This window comes from Gopherus flavomarginatus, chromosome 14 (assembly GCF_025201925.1).
Source record: "Gopherus flavomarginatus isolate rGopFla2 chromosome 14, rGopFla2.mat.asm, whole genome shotgun sequence".
In the NCBI taxonomy this organism is placed as follows: Eukaryota; Metazoa; Chordata; order Testudines; family Testudinidae; genus Gopherus; species Gopherus flavomarginatus.
The window spans coordinates 33,571,275-33,589,308 of record NC_066630.1 but is presented as its reverse complement, the minus strand read 5'-3'; the positions used below and the strand labels follow the sequence as shown (position 1 = coordinate 33,589,308).

The following is an 18,034-nucleotide window of genomic DNA, read 5'->3' as shown; positions in this document are numbered from 1 at the left end:
GTACATCTGGGTCTGACCCCCGCCCTCAAAAAAGTTGTGGGTACCTGAAACCCTAAAAATAATTCTAATTCCTAGGTGTTATTTGACCATCTTCTTCCAAGAGATTGAGGATGAATCGAATGAAATAACAGAAGGGAAAGTAAAACTCCAGTTGACAGCCCTTATGCAATTTTGAAGTGTAAATTTCTGATATGATGCTTAATTTTAAAAAATAAATAAATAAATAAAAAATCACTGGATGCTAGTGTTTGCAATTATGAATGATCTTTGGGCAGAGCAGTGGGCAGGCAATGACAAGGTAGGATAGGTGCGGTTAAGCATTGCATCCTTTAGCCATTTCATGTGGGGCTGTGATCTACTCAGAGCTCACAGGCTAATCTGGATTAATGTTTGGATGGGATAGTGAACTGCTACTGGTTATCTTTTTATATAAATATATATATAATTTGAATTTTATACATAATTTGAATGTTTGGAAATTTTAGCTATGATGTCAACTTTGGAAGAAAGTACCAAAGGGTTTCTGCTGTGAGGTGATGGCATCTTCCATCTGGCTTGGTAGTAAATTAGTGCCTGCAGAGTACTGCTAAGGGGCACTGTGCTGCTACCAGTGAGTGCCATTTTTTGGATGAAATGTAAAAATGAGTTCATGGTCATGAAAGATTCCACTGCATTTCTCACAATCGGACCATGGCATCTTGGCCAAATGCCAATATAGGCAAATAGATCCTGCCTACTTAAATTCCTCTCCCTCCCACCCCAGTTTCAAATGGTTATGATATTCTTCACTTCCTGTACTAAATTGATATGTAGGGTTGTGTTGTGCTGTAAAATAACAGCAGTATTCCACCCAAGAGAATTCTGCCATTCACAGAATGGTAAAGTGACATCTACCTATACAGTTTGAAGAGAGTTTTGGAGCTTCAGGGTGAAAGATGTTGGTATATAAAATGGAAGTCCTTAATTATTATTGATAACTTTGGTATATGCACTTAGTCGATCATCAGACCCAGCAAGGATGATCTACATTGACAAAGAACTGGAAAATGTAGAAGACTTTGCCTATCTTGGCAGCCATCTCTCACAGAGGGCAGACATAGGCGTCAAGATTCAGCACAGAATCCACTGCATCAGCCTTGCCTTTGGCAGACTGTCTCACCGGGGGTTCAACAATCACAACATCAGAACGCACACTAGACTTTTAGTTGATAAAGCCGGGGGTAATCCCAACTCTCCTCTGCAGCTGAGAGACTTGGGTGACCTATAGAAAACACCTGAAAAACCTCATATGTCAGCACCAGTCCTCAACATGAAGTGGGAGCATCATCACACTAATGTCAGTGTTCTCACAGAGGCCAATGTCTTCAGTGTTGAGGCCCTGATTATCCAGCACCAGCCGAGGTGGAGTGAGCACTGTGTGCGCATGGCTGATGTACGCTTACCAAAACAACTGCTGCATGCCCAACTTACCAAAGGAGAAAGGAAACGGAGAGGCCAAAAGAAATGCTTTAAAGACACCCTCAAGATAAACATCAAGAGACGTGGCATCGACACCACACATTGCGAGACAGTAGCCCAGGACAGGGATAACTTGTCAAAGAGGGAACGTCCATTTTTGAGGAAAATCACCTTGGCCTGGTCGCAGAAAAATGCCAGAAAAGAAGAGACAGACAACTGTAACAGCCCAACCCTAACTTTCAACAACATATGGAACGTCTGCCCGTGAGCCCGTGGCTCAAACATCGGACTTCTCAGTCACCAAAGGTCTCATAAAAAACAAATACCTGTGGAAGAGATCATCCTTGACCTTGAGAGATCGTCAAAGATATGCACTTAGTGGCAAGAACTGACACTGCAAAATAAAATGAACAGGAAAAATGAATAGCATGCACTCACTTTTGCAATAACTGCCCAGTGGCAGAAAGTATCTAAGATGCAGAAATGGATGGGTAGTCATAGCATTGCTATTGTATATCTGGATAATGGAGGTAGGACACTATTTTATTAATTAGATTTAAAATAATTAAAATGATGCCTATCTAATGCTCCTATGTGCTCTAAAATAACAATAAAATCCCAGCCCTATGTAAGAAATAATTTCCAGAAGAACTCAAGAACTTGGTCTACATTACTGACTTGTGTCACTACAAATATTTTGCTCAGGGTGTGGAAACCCCACATCCCTGGGCAATGCAGTTATACTAACTGAACTGCTCGTGTAGACAGCTCTATGTCGACTGGAGGACTTCTCCTGTTGACATAGCTACCACCTTTTAGGGAGATAAAGTAGCTACCTACTCTCGTTGGCATAGGTAGCATCGTCACTAAGCACTACCGTGGCGCAGCTATATTGGTGCACTTGCACGGCTGCAGTGCTGTATGTGTAGACAGGCCCACAGTCACTTACAGAAACTCCTTTCTATGCTTCATCATTGTGGGAACTGTATCCTGAGCCCTCTCCAAAACCCCTTAGACAAAGGTCTTTTGCCTCATGTCCAGAACGTCATCAAATTCAGGGCTATTTCACATCAAGGGAATAGTACATTCTAGAGCCCTCACAAAGAATGTTCTGCTACTTATCTCCTTTTTTATAAATTGGGATCAAGGTCAGTGCCTTTACTGGCTGCAGCTGAGACAAACACAGCCTGGAGAAAGAGGTCACCCCTGAGGTAGCCTGTTTATGGCTTTAAAGATCATATCCAATACATTAAACTTCATTCGAGACTCATGGTCAGCCAATGCAGATCCCAGAGCAGTGGTGTCACAAACAGTGTTGCCAACTCTCATGAGTCTCATGATAATTATTGTTTTCCTTAAAGCCCCAGCTCCTGGAGTCAAGTGGATGTGTGATGATTTCAGCCTTCATTCTTAAAGAAAAAAAATAAGTTTCTAGACCAGTGCACCCTAAAGGCTCACAAAAGTAGAAGGCTACTACAAAGAACCCCAAATCTATTATTTTTACATAATCTCATGATTTTAAAGCCAATCTCATGATTTTTGGTGACCCTGACTCAGGATTTTTGAACATTTGGGGTTGGCAGTACTGGACATACTGCCAGTGAAATCCCTTGGTCAGTAAGCAAGCTGCTGCGTTCTACATCCACGTTATTTTCCAAATGGTTTTAAGATGTAGTCCCAAACACAGCCCATTGCAATAGTCTAATCTAATCTGTTAAGAGCTGGACAATGAATAGCAGGTGCCTTTGTATTATTTCCCCAGATAGAAGCTGTTTAAATGCAGGAACATTAGTCATAGGGGGAAGGGTATTGTAATCAGGTGCTGCATGTAGAGGGAGTCTCTCCCTTGGAGAAAGTGATGTTGGAATAGGTACTGCTCCTAAGGCCTTGGCTACACTTGCAGGTGTGCAGTGCTGGGAGTTACAGCTGTCTTCGTACAGCTGTGTAGAGAAAGCGCTGGAGTGTGGCCACACTGACAGCTACCAGCGCTGCAGTGTGGCCACATTTGCAGCATTTGCAGCGCTGTTGGGAGTGGTGCGTTATGGGCAGCTATCCCACAGAGCACCTCGTCCCATTTTGGCGCCGTGGGTTGTGGGAAGGGGGCGGAGGGAGCGGTCATTCCGCTTCCTGTTCCAACGCTCCGTGATGCATCGCTTCACATCCCAGCAATCCCTGTTTTTCCGTCCAAGTTTGGCGCCATCTTGACTCTCTCAACGGTTTCTGTGCAGCGCGATTTCTGTGGGAAATGGAGCCCGAACTGCTGAGGAGTATGCTGACGAGTCTCGCCAGCACATCACGTTTGGCAGTTGAGCTATTCCTTATGATCCAAAGTGATGAGGAGTCTGATGATGATAGCGAGTCGCCTGACACGTACGACACGAAATTGCTGCTAGCATTAACGGAAATGCTCAGCACCGCGGAACGCTGCTTTTGGGCTCGGGAAACAAGCACTGAGTGGTGGGATCACATCGTCATGGAAGTCTGGGATGATGAGCAGTGGCTGCAGAACTTTCGGATGAGAAAAGCCACTTTCATGGGACTGTGTGCTGAGCTCGCCCCCACCCTGCGGCGCAAGGACACGAGATTGAGAGCTGCCCTGCCGGTGGAGAAGCGGGTGGCTATTGCAATCTGGAAACTGGCAACTCCAGACAGCTACTGATCGGTCGTGAACCAGTTTGGAGTGGGAAAGTCGACCGTTGGAATCGTTTTGATGCAAGTATGCAGGGCCATTAATCGCATCCTGCTAAGAAGAAATGTGACTCTGGGGAACGTGCAGGACATTGTGGATGGCTTTGCACAAATGGGTTTCCCTAACTGTGGAGGGGCGATAGATGGGACGCATATTCCTATTCTGGCACCACCCCACCTAGCAGCCAAGTACCTTAATCGGAAGGGGTATTTCTCTATGGCTCTCCAGGCGTTTGTGGATCACCATGGGCGTTTCATTGACATTAACCCAGGCTGGCCTGGAAAGGTGCATGATGCACGCATCTTTCGGAACACTGGCCTGTTCAGGAAGCTGCAGGCAGGGACTTTTTTCCCAGACCGGAAGATCGCAGTAGGGGATGTCGAAATGCCCATTGTGATCCTTGGAGACCCCGCTTACCCGCTAATGCCTTGGCTCATGAAGCCGTATACAGGAAAGCTTGACAGGAGCAAGGAACAGTTCAACTACAGGCTGAGCCGGCACTGAATGACTGTGGAGTGTGCTTTTGGCCGTTTAAAGGGGTGCTAGAGATCTCTGTATGGGAAGCTAGACTTGGGGGAAAGCAGCATCCCTGCAGTTATATCCGCGTGCTGTACCCTCCATAATATTTGTGAAGGGAAGGGTGAAACATTCAGTCAGACATGGACCTCCGAAGTTCAATGCCTGGAGGCTGAATTTGCACAGCCAGAGAACAGGGCTACCAGAGAGGCCCAGCACAGGGCTTCAAGGATTAGGGATGCCTTGAGGGAGGAATTTGAGGCTGAAAACCAACAGTAATGTTTGGTGCCTTGCACAGCAGTGAAGTGCAGTGGTTACAATGTTAGTAGGAATCTGTTTTTCCTAAGCTGATTTGCAATGCCTGTTTCTTTCCTGGGCTAAGGTATCTTTTTACTTTCTGCAATAATAAAGACTGTTTTCAAAGTCAAGAATTCATTTATTGAAAAGACAATAACTTTATTGACAGACACAAAACATTTTGGGAACCTAAAAGGGCGGGGGGGTGCGGTGGGGAACTGTACAGTCACAAGTTTGAATGTGTCCTGTCTGCAGTGCTGTGCAATGACTGCTGCACTTCAGAATGCCTATACTGCATGGTGATGGGCGTTGAGTGCAGAGGGTAAGGGTCATAGTTCTCAGGCTAGTTGGTGAACGTACAGGTGTTGGGGACAGCTGGTGGTGGTAAGAACCTGGATGCTGGGGAAGGGGGTTTGGAGCCGACATTAGGGCACAAGTGAAAGAGCTTTGGCATGGGCGGGGGGCCGGCACAGTAGTGCTCTGCCTGAATGTCTACGAGCGCCTGGATAGAGTCCGCTTGGTGCGCCAGGATGCTTATCAGCTGCTTTGTGCTTTTCGTCCTGGCCACTGCGTTTCTCTGGCGGATCCTGCTTTCCTTTTCCCTCCAGTCCTGCAGTTTTTGATTCTCTGTGGCAGAGTGATCCATAACTGCTTGCAGCAGGTCATCTTTGCTTTTTCGCAGCTTCTTCCGGAGGTTTTGGAGTCTTTCAGCTGTTGATAACAAGGGCATCCGAGAAGTCAAGGGTGCTTGTAGAAAGGCAAAAAAGGCAACAGTTAACAGAGGCAGCATTGTTTATATCTCAGACAGTTTCCCCACAGTGAAGGAGTTTACAGTCTTGACAATGGCATAATTTTCCCATGCCAAAGAGAGCACACATAACCCACAGGAGCCCCGAAATGGTGAGTAAGGGGGACTGATTGCTTCTGGGCTGCACTGGGGTTTTTGTGCGTTGAGGAAAGCAAATAGCTGCAGTGGGCACCTACACTGAACACTCTCCCAACATTTTCGACAGGAGTAGATCCTGGAAGATATCTTGCTGCTGCGGGTCACCTGGGAAGAGCGGGAGGGTCTTCTACAGCAATGCGGATTCCACCCTGGCCACTATGCAGCTTGCCTGTGTGCAGCAATGGTCCCCCTACCCCTCGCGGCACAGTGGCACGGATGCGTTAACCTGACTGGGACAAGGACCACAGTGGCTCTCCCAATAAACTTGCGCAAGTGCATTGCCCATGCTCTGGCTGAAACTTTTGAAGAGATTACCAAGGCCGATTACCGCGACGTGATAGATCACAGCAATGGGCTATTCCACATCTAGGCATGCATGCATGCAGCCCTGACCCTCCCTCCTCTCCCGAGACATTTCCATCCTGAAAATACAAGCCGCTTACCGAAACCCGCTCCTGTTTGTCCTCCACCAAGTACTGGCTGCTGCGACTGGCTACTTTCCTCCTGGCTTGAGAAGAGCTCCTGGCTGCATGCCTCCTGGGACTCCGGGGTGTCTCCCCCCACCCCAGTACCCTCACTCTTGGTTTCCTCCTCCCCTGCCCCTCCTTCCACACTCTGAAGTGTCCATCATGGTCCTCGGATTGGTGGTGGGGACAACCCCAAGTATCGCGTCCAGCTCTTTGTAAAAACGGCAGGTTGTGGGGGCAGCGCCGGAGCGGCGGTTTCCCTCACAGGCTTTGCAGTAGGCACTCCGCAGCTCCTTCACTTTAACCCTGTACTGCAGCATGTCCCGATCATGGCCCCTTTCCAGCATGGCCCTTGATATCTGCCCATAGGTATCATAATTCCTACGGCTGGAGCACAGCTGGGACTGCACAGCTTCCTCCCGCCAAACACTGATGAGGTCCAGCAACTCGCCATTGCTCCATGCTGGGGCTCGTTTGGCGCGTGGAGGCATGATCACCTGGAAAGATTCATTGATTGCACTCCACACCTGGCTGAGCAAACAGGAAGGGGATTTTTAAAATTCCCGGGGCATTTAAAGGGCGGGTCACCTGAGGCCAGGGCAGTAGAGTTCGAACTGATGAGCAGAGTGGCTGAACAGGCATTCTGGGATACCTCCGAATACCTCTGGAGGCCAATTACAGCGCTTTTGGTGGCCACACTGGCAGAGCAGCGCTGCATCACCAGCGCTGCAATCGTTATACCCCAGGCAGAGCAGGGGTACAGCCAGCGCTGTAGCCAGGGAGATACAGCGCTGTATGTGCCTTGCAAGTGTGGACGGTGAGTAAGTTGCAGCGCTGTAAAGCCTCAGGGAGGTGTGAAAAACACCTTCCCGAGCGCAGCAAGTTACAGCGCTGTAAAGCATCAGTGTAAACAGTGCCCTAGCACTGGGAGCGCAGCTCCCAGAGCTGTAAGCTAATCCCCTCAGGGAGGTGGAGTACAAGCGCTGCCGCAGCAGTGCTTTGGAGTTTTGAGTGTAGCCAAGCCCTTAGTAGGAATGCAGAAGTGTCCATTCCAGAACACACCAATGGTCCATCTAGTCTCCACTAGTGGCCTGTATTGGATATTTAAGAAGACGTATAAACCTGGCCCACTGTGTAATAAAGGGAAAATAGTATGAGTGAATTGTGTACGCAAGTTCATTTTAGATCAGATTTTTATAGATATGGCATAAAATAATCTGTTAGATTAAATGTCCTGCTTTCATTTAGAGGACAACAGCAGATCCATTTTCCAGCTCTTTTTTGACTCCTAGCAATTTGACAATGAAGCCGTTGAAATGGTTGAAATGTAATTTAGAGCAGTTTAGTATGTGTGTTTTAGAAATTTTTCCAGAGATCCAAGTTTTTCCTCCCATTATCTTCCTACATAGACCATGATTTTAAAGTCACAACCCGTTTGTAGATCTTAATCACAGACACTGGGCCAAATACAGTCATACATTTTATTCTATGTATGCAAAACTCCTGCTAAAGTCAAAGATGTAAGTTTCATGTGGTAATCAAGGGTGTAAAGAGGGTCATGTAGGTTTGAGACCCTGCTCCCATGCAGCTATTGCTATCTAGAACAGCCTTTCTGTATCTCTGCCTCATCAACTGTCCATTTCCAAATCCTGCCAGAAAATATGTATTTTTCCTTGCCTGTAATTTCTCTCTGCTATAATATATTAAATGCGGCAGTCCTGTTATTTATAGCAAATCTATAAAGCATTATAGGATTTTTTTTTTAAAACATAAAATGTCACAAACAAAACTGTAGCATTGTATGGACTATGACAGTGCTCTCAGGTTATCTGACCTGGATTTCCTACAGCAGTATGTATTGTGGGAAAGAAAAGTGAAAACTCAAAATCTGTAATAAATAGCAACTCCTGTCACAGTGGATGGCATTGTGGTTCAAGCATTAGGTGTGAAATACCTACACCCATGGATTTGACTTACAGAAGGGTTGGCTTTCGTTTCCCGAGGCAGATTCTTATATGGAAAAAAAAAAAAGAAAAAAACAACACTTTATAATTTCTGTATGCAATGTTGTTCTAGCCATGTTGATCCCAGGATACTAGAGACACAAAGTGGGTGAGGTATATGTTTTATTGGACCAACTTCAGTTGGGGAGAGAGACAAGCTTTCAACTCAAACTTACATATAGCTCTTGTTCAGCACTGTATAAGCCTGATTGCTTGGACTGCTTGTCTCTCCCCCCAACAGAAGTCTGTCCAATAAAAGATTTTACCTCAACCTCCTTGCCACTTTATAATCCTATCAGTCTTGCACAAATATTAAAGATCCCAGGGAACTTTTCTAAGAATAGAGATTTTCTCCCGTGTGCTAGGACAAAAAGTTTCCCCTCCCACTGTTGTGTAGTGTGTTGTCTGACAGGCAGCAGAGAAGTGGCTGTCTGACTGATTGTGAGTGTATAGTGGTTATGTAAATCCCTTTGAGTGTGATCTTGGGAAAGAGAGCTAATCTCCACAAAAAGGTGTTGCTTTGCAGAGCTGGGAAAGTGATTTCTCCACCTCAACCATCCAGGCTCTTTGCACAACCAGGCCATAGGCCAAGGCCACCAAGGGCAGGTTTGGGCCCCAGTGAAAACATTTTTTCGGGCCCCCCAGCAGGGGCATACTGGCTAAAGAGGGCCGATGAAGCCAGGGAAGCCGGGCCTCAGGCCCCCTTCCAGACCACTGGACCCCATTAATTTGTACCGGCTTCCACCCCACCCCCCTCTTGTCAGCCCTGACCATAGCCCCTATTACAGGGTATAGCTATAGCACACAGGTAAATGCTGCCAGGTGCTTTCCCTCACCCTCTGGTTTTGGCCCAGTAGATCTACAATATGTATAGATCCACTGACCAGGATTCCCCCCACTCCACCTGCTTAGAGATGAGCTGTGGCTATCCACTATGTATATCTCTGATGCCCGGGGGGATTTAAGATATCCTGTGTAGATTTGCTTCTGCTGTTTTTACCCCTATGTGACTAACAAGTGACACTTTAAAAACATGGAACATTTTCCACTGCATTTGGGCCTATATGCCCAGAAAGGATGCACCAGCATTTTGCCCATTGGAATCAAAGATCCTATAACAGGTCACTTGCTGGAAGATTCTCTGCACCTTGAAGTCTTTAAGCCATGATTTGAGGACTTCAATGGCTCAGACATAGATTTGATACAGGAGTGGAAGGGTAAGATTCTGTGGCCTGCGTTGTGCAGGAGGTCAGACTAGGTGATCATAATGGTCCCTTCTGACCTTCAAGTCTATGATTCTGGAGATGGTGTTATTTAGTGACACACCTAAAGCAGATCTCTTCGGAAAGTCTGAGTAAGCAAATGTTCTTTGTGTGTGTAGCATGGAGCCTAAGAATAGGAACTTGCCTATACTTTACAGCAGTGTAGCTTCAGCGATTAGCGAAGATGCTATTTATGCCCTCCCATCAACACAGCATTGTCTACACTGGGGGCTAAATTGGAATAACTATGTCGCTCAGGGTGTGGAAAATCTTGCACAACGTAGTTATAGTGACATAAGTTCCTAGCATAGATCAAGCCTACCAAAGTTCTCACTATTCTAATATGCCAATTTTTAAATATTCCATTGTTTAAAAAACAAACCAAAAATCCTAGAGGCAGCATAAATATACTACACAATTTTTAGTTGCCATGATTACAAAATACTTTCACCTTCATCAATTAAAGAGAATGCTGGATAAGTTCCTACCAAAAACAATTACTCATAGCTACTCCACCTTACTCCCAGTTTAAAAAGTGTACCTCAAAATGAAATGTCTTTACTATCCAGAAGCCTTAGATGCTGCTGTAATTTGTAAAACGTATCATAAAATCACTTATAAATACCAAGCAATAACCTAAAGTCCTGGGTCTTTATAGGACTCATGGAATAGTAACCACCATTACCTCTTTGCTTTCACTTAAACTCTCTTACTAGCCCATCACAATAGGGAATGGCTACAAAGCAACCAACCATTATTTTATGCCTTGAATCACAGGGAGTGGTAAGTCTAGTGGTTGCACAAACTCTGCAATGATTCACCAGCAGGAGAAGCTTTTTAATATTAATACTTTGCATGCGTGGGGAATATTGGCACAACTTCAGTTTCATGACTAAGGATTTCTGTGCTTGGTTTTTATAGCGTCTCTACGTGTTTGAAAAAATGTTGGTGCTCTTTCAATTTTACTATGTAACAGTAACTGCAATATTCATAAAAATTCCAGAAATGAGGCATCGTCCTATCTTGCAGGACTCACAACAGTGTAGTCAAAGATAAGACGTTAATTCATAAATGAACAGGACAGGAGCCAATAAAATGAGCAGCCCAGCAGCTTTACAGGCTCACTTATGCTGCCCTGCAAATATATCTTGAACCTTACCAGGAGGGATCATTATTACTAGGAGTGAGCAGAGGAACTGGGTTTGAACCTGTAAATGGGTTGCAAAAAATGCCCCCTCTCTCATTAACATTTCCTGGAACCATCAGTAACCCTCAAAGAAATGTTATTAAGTGTTACACATCAACACAGGCCAGAATCTCAGTGTGAACACCATTGGCCACAGCAGTATATACACAAAGACAGGTGACATGCACTGGCAGATCATCTGCAGGCCAAAGTCTTAAAATCTAGTTGTTTGTTTATGCCTTTTTTAAAAACTTCCAATTACTCTTAGGAGCAGAGTCTCCTATACTCAAAGCTGCTCTACTCAGGAAACACTCTCCTGGTGTTCAGAAAGGTGTGGCTTAGCTCCCTAGCAATTCCATGGAAACAGGGGCGTAGCAATATAGCCTTAAGTAAAACAAACAGGCTTTGTGGAAGTCAAAAAGCAGAGAATGCAAGCTGTTCACGTCACCTTGATTAAAGCAGCTATTCTCAAAGGAAGTAGGCTCCACCTCATCTCTCTACCCCCAACAAATGTGTCAGATTTGAATGTTTTATGTCCTGTGCATTGGGATGCAGTGCAAGGCAATGTTAAAAAAAAACAAAGCTCTATGCAATCAATCATTTTTACAGGATACCTTATCAAGGAAATAATTTCAGAATTAAATCATCATTAAAAATCAGATCTACAGCCCTTACTCAGTAAACCCACTGTCGTCAAGTGGCAGAGTTACAAGATAAAACCCTACCTTTCCCCTCCCCCAAGCACCCTTTTTTGTACTAATACCATTGGCCTTGTCTTCACAAGGAAAAAAGGTAGGGTTCTCACACTGTAAAATCCTGATGAAGACAATGCAGTTTGTAGTTTACTTCAACCTGCTAGTGTGTTTAAAACCTACAAATTGTTTTCTCTTTGCTATGGTTGTAGGACTTTATTAAATAATATTTCACTGTTTTAAAAGTGTTCAAATTTTTTTAGATCAGACTTGTTTGTAATAATCCCTTTGAAACTTGAAATATCTTTTTCTATAACAAAATAGATTTTCCATCATCTTTTAGAGGAGCAATTTAGTAATATAAACTTGTTACATGTGGGTTACTCATAAAAAATGGGTGGTTATCTTGGAGTTTTGATTTTTTGAAGACTATAGGTCACAAACATTTTATTTTGAAAAAAAAAATACATATAGGTCCAAACTTATCCTTGGACTCAGTGGATGTATACCAAAAATGAATTTTGCTCAACAAAAAATAAGTGTTTTTGCCATCAGATAAAAGAAAAAAAAAATAAAGGCAAAGAAACTGTTAGGCTTCCCAATGTTACTTAAAATGTCACTTAAATTTACAATATAACACAACATTAGACAGATAAGGTGGTGAGGTATAACACATAACACTGGCAGGCTTTTCAGGAAGGGCAGGTATGGCAGAAAATATGTAGCTACGTCACCATGTGTTTGGTGGCTTCAGGCTCTTGAATCTCATTGGAGCTGCTTATAGATTAAGTTACAGATCAGATGCTACATAGAAATGGACAAACCTGCTAAGAGAGAATAAGAACCTACCACAGCGTCATGGCCATCCCCATCCTTTGAACACTTGGGATGAACCTATTTGATGCCCAAATTTTGAATTATTTCCCCTCCTTTAAGAAAAAAAGCCTCTGCCTTCTCATTTATAGTTGGCACCAGAAGTAGAAATACCAAAATACAACCTGAGCCACTGTTCTCATGTTATTGCTAGCCCCACTGGAAACAAGAAGGAATAAAAATCTCACAAGAGAATGTTCTCATGATCTTGCATTCCAATTTTGCAGAGCAGGGGTTTGGGGCACTTCCACATTCTTTATTATTTATCAGAACCAGCCCTCTGAACCACATGATGCTCCCCATCACAAGTGGGATTAATGTTAGTGAACGATTGTAGGGTATTTGTACAATACACCAGTCTTCAAATGGTTTGATGTGGAACCCATAGCCTTGTGGGCTGTTTTAAAAGCTTGTTACTAAAACTCTAAGAAGCCTGGTAATTTTGTCTGGCAGGGTTTTTTTGGAGTTATTCTGGGCTGCAGAGCTTCAAATTCCAAATTTTGTTTTGAATGAAGCAAAAAAACCTCAAAGTGAGTTTCAGCCAAACCTGCTAAGTTGTGCCTGTGTTCCACATGAAGTCCATGCAGGCTCCAAACTGGGCCAGGGTTACCTGAAAAATCTGAATATTGCATTGAAACCATTCAGCAAACTTGGGCTGAGAGTCTGAGTTTTCAATCAGACATGAAGCTAGGCAAGTTTCATGTTGTGGGCGGTTTGCTTGCCAACACTTTCCACAGATCTGTTTGTCATACAGTGCTCGGCTTTGTAATATCAGGGGTTACTTTTAGTAAATGCAAAGGCATCTCCTTTTCCTTTCCCTTGGTGCAGGGCGGAACACAGCCATGATCTAGGACAGACTGGAATAGCTACTGTAGCAATCCCTTCGGTTCTGGCATCCAGATGCCTCTGGTTCATATTCTGCAAGCAACTAGGTGGCTTCCACCTCCCTACTTACAGCTCCAGCTGCAGGGAGGAGCAGCTAGCGAAAGGCCAGCAATGAATGCAGGATGAAACATGGAGAAGAGAGGCCTCTGCAGCCCAGGCACTCTCCCCTGCCCCCAGCATTGCCAGGCACACATATCCTGCCCACCATGTAGTCTCAGGCTGTACCAGACACCACACCCCTGCCCTGGGGACTGCAAGCATTCCCCTGGCCAGGACCTGCGCTAGGGTTTTGAGCGCCCTAGGCGGACGGCAATTTTGCCGCCCCGCGCTCTGGTCCCGCGGCTCTGGTGGAGCTGCCGCAGTGGTGCCTGCGGGCGGTCCGGTGCTCCGTGGCTCTGGTGGAGCTGCCGCAGTGGTGTCTCTGGGAGGTCCACCGGAGCCGTGCAAGCAGCCGACCGTCCGAAGGCATGACTGCGGCAGCTCCATCCGAGCCCCGGACCACCTGCAGGCACCACTGTGGCAGACCCAGGGGACACCCTGGACTGCGGGCTGCCGGAAGCGCCCTGACCCAGGGGACACCCTGGTCTGCCGGCTACTGCCGGCAGCTCAGACTCCCTCTCTGTCCCAGCAGCAGCGGCTGCTCAACCATTAAAAAAAAAAATTGAGGGGCGCTTTTTGGCACCCCCAAATCTCAGCACCCTAGGCAACCGCCTAGTCCGCCTAAATGGTTGCACTGGCCTTGCCCCTAGCACTCCTTCTGTCTACCATCTTCCACTGAACCTCTGCACCAACACTCGGCAGACAGGGCTGTGTGTATAGAGCACTCTCACCACTTGCCTGTAGGGCACGTGGCAGGAGCCAGGAAGAGTAAACCAGGCAGCAGCAGCCCAGTGTGTGTGGAGTATCCCCTCCTTCACTTTGACATATTTTAGGCTTTCCTCAGTCATGCCTACAAGCCAAAAGGGACCCACTGTGAAGAAGTAGTAGTGGGCTGTAGCCCACAAAAGCTTATGCTCAAATAAATTTGTTAGTCTCTAAGGTGCCACAAGTACTCCTGTTCTTTTTACTGTGAAGTAAGTGCAAGAATCAGACAGCTTCTATGTGATAAGGGCAAAGTCTTTAGGTTTTTATGAAACAGACAAGTTGTAGTTTATGAATATTTCACATTTTTTTTAAGTGTTTTAACTACAATCAGAGAAACAACCTAGCCTATGTTGTATTTCCTGTCAAACAAGGGTATGCCAGGTTAGCAGGGTGGCAGAAAAAAGAGGTAGGCTGGCATTGGCAGGTGAAGCCACATAGAAGGCTTTTGTCATGGTATCTCCTTAGCACAGCTCCAGTTCACTAGGGACAAGACGGGTAGAACTCCCAGCACCTGTTCGCCTTTCGGTGAGTTATTATCAATGTTTACAGAGCAATTCTGGTGGTTGTAAAGGGATAAAATGCACTGAATTGCATCATCTGACATCTTAAGTTTCAAATTCCTGCACTGCACAATGTGAGGGATCTGCACTAGCACCCCTACCTTGCTACATTTACTCACTATTCAATATATCGTGCCATTGCTTGTGAGCAATTCACATCACCAGGTAATAGCAGCCCACATGTGGCAGTTACTAAATTGCACCTGGACTAGTATGCTATAATGGATGAAAGTCAGATGCCCACTATGAGAACTATATGTGCCCTGGACACTCTTGCATGTTCTACTCATGCAGATGTACAATAGAAGATAAGTTTCTATAGGCTTCCAGAGATGGATTTAGACCCATTCTCAGGGTCTGCTGGTAACCAGTCTAGTGAGAATGTGACCTAATACTTTTGGGACCCCAGTACTTCTTTCAGCCCAGAGGTAGTGAAAACAAAAAAACAGATTGTTGCACATAGAGCAGTGGCCTGAAGCAGTGTGACAAGTTTTCCCCCATTCCCAACCAGACAGAAACCAGTGCAGAGGGCACCAGGCATGTCTGACAGTCTGAATCTCAGGTTTGAGACCCAAAGCATGGAGCAGCTTCTGGGGGTGGAAAGGAATGAAATTAACGTACTGAGGATGGATGATCAGTGAGTAGGGGGAACTACTGAGTGACAGGCACCCTAAACATCTTATTCATGCCCGTTGGGGTTGCCCAAAGTTTCACTCCTTAGCACATTCTGAAAAGGAAGTTCACTAAAGCCTAACAACTTAATCCTAACATTAAGTTACATTTATATTTGTGCTACCCAGAGAGAGAGAGAGAAAATGAAAAATACCTTATTCACATAAAATCACATTAAAAACTATTAAAATAAATATATACATAAAAAGATATGAATAAAATAAAGCAAAATATTTCTTCAGCAAACATTAAACACAGATCATTAAAGCATCATTATCACCAAGTTCACTCAAAATATTGTTAACACACTAATTTAACCCAAAAATGTTCAAGTTACAAGTCAATTTATAAATGGTATAATCAATCCACAGCCACAATCAGTGTTCAGAATAGCCCTAGCACATTGCCTTGCTCATCTCCAGCCACTCTGTCCTAATGAGATTTCTAAATGGCTAATTTTGCTGGACCCAGCAAAAAGTTAAACAGACAGGAAGCTGGATGAATGAGCATGGTATCTCACTCTGAGAATTAACAGGAGCTTGGAGTAAACAAGTCTCAAACCCCAAAAGCTGCTGCTGGGATAAAAAAAATAGAAAGAGGAAAAAATGAAACACCATGTCTGAAGCCAAACAAAAAGAGGCCCTGCGCAGACACTCCAGGGGTAATATGGTACACAGAACAATTGGTTGCTACCATGCTATTCAGGAACCTCCACTAAAAGTCACTGAAGTGCTTAAGAAGAAAAAGTTTGTACAATGTCCTTCAAGCTGGGGACACAAGCATCCTCCCAGCTGAATCAGGGAGTTCAGAGAAGGTGGCACAGTGTCGCACCTTGACATTTATACCATAGAGCTGCTTCTTGGTCATGACTGAAAAAGGAAGATTCACCAAACCCTTCCAGGCCAATCATCTGCCTGGTTGCACAAAGATCTCACCCACAGAAGAAGAGACAGCTAATGGAACACAGGTTTCCCTCCTTGAAAAACAGTCTCTGCAAAAATTTTCTGCAAATACCGAGCAGCCCACTGAGGGAGCATTTTCTCGAATTCAGAGAGGACCTTAACCAAGAAAACACATGGATCAGATTCTGGTCTGAACAGCAAGAGCTGTCACTGTCCAGCTAGGAACAATCAGATGGGACACCTTGGTTAACTCAGCCGGAGTAAAGGCAGAAAACAGGATCTTGGAGGAGAGAGCTTCAGAGGGGAAATATGGGTTAAAATAAAGCAACTGTCCCAAGAGCCACAAGCTAGAAAACATCTGATCTGGCTGCACACATTTCATTAGCAACCAGGCATCAAATTATAGAATGGAGGCAAATTTAGACTCTAATCGACCAGGCACCAACAAAAATAAGCGACTTTCAGGCCAGTGTGGAGTCAGAGTATATCAAATGCTGAACAGACTGGAGGCAAAAGACCACCACCCCGCTGACTAAATCAGTGAGCCTGGCTCCCATTATCTAATGGCAGGATCAGCAAAGCAGGGTGCAACAGTGGTAAGACTTCAAAAAATATGGTTAGTATACCTCTGAATCTGGTCCAAATGGTCCACTGGAGGGTCCAGAAACACTAGCTGGTGCCACAACATTGAGACCACAAGGTAATTGGCAATGAAAACCCATCCCTGAAAAAGAAGTTCAGGAAGCAGTCAGCAGCATTTCTACACGTGGCCTTATACCTCCTCCTCAGACTCATCCCAGTTACTTAGCACAGTGGTTCCCAAATTTGTTCTGCTTCTTGTGCAGGGAAAGCCCCTGGCAGTCCAGGCCGGTTTGTTTACCTGCCACGTCCGCAGGTTCAGCTGATCGCGGCTCCCAGTGGCTGTGGTTCACTGCTTCAGGCCAATGGGGGCGGCGGGAAGCTGCGGCCAGCGCATCCCTCGGCCCGTGCCGCTTCCAGCAGCTCCCATTGGCCTGGAACAGTGAACTGCAGCCAGTGGGAGCCGCGATCGGCCGAACCTGCCAACGCGGCAGGTAAACAAACCGGCCTGGACTGCCAGGGGCTTTCCCTGAACATGTGGCAGAACAAGTTTGGGAACCACTGCCTTAGCGTATATTGTTCAGATCCAAAAAAGACTCCCCAACACCTTAGTCATGGAGATGCCCCATTGCAATTGTTGGGGCAACAAAGGGGGACCGCAACACTGCAAGAGTCCAGTAAGATCAAATTGCTCTTAGTCCAATTAGTGCAGACAGAAGAGGCTTGTTCATACAATCGCAAAGTTCCTGCACATCCTATCAGACATGATGAAAACTGAGATATCATCAACCTAGGCCATCAGACAAACTGGGAAAGCTCCACTGGCACAGTCAGACAGCTGAGGAGGTGCAGGAATGGCTCCAGACTAAGAGCATATAGCAGTGGTTTTAAACCTGTGGTCTGCAGACCCCTGGAGGTCCGCAGGTTATGTCTAAGGGGTCTGTGAAAGGTTGAAGGTTGTTGTTATCATAGAACAGTGGTTTTCAACCTGGGTCCGCCTATTTTTGTCCATATTTAGAACACACTGAATTATAAGAAAGGGATACATGGGAGGAACCTGAGAAAGCTATTCACCTCTGAGCAGTTAAATCAAATGGGAATGAAACAACAACACACACAAACACACACACCCACCCACCCTTTAGGATTTATCAGGAAACCAAGGCCTGAAAGAGGTGTGTAG

At 45.3% G+C, this 18,034-nt stretch overlaps 1 long non-coding RNA gene across 1 annotated transcript in view; it reads left to right on the top strand.

The window, feature by feature from the left end:
- LOC127034180 (uncharacterized) overlaps positions 1–18,034 on the top strand; it is a 240,628-nt gene that overhangs the window by 8,497 nt on the left and 214,097 nt on the right. The window lies entirely within an intron of this gene.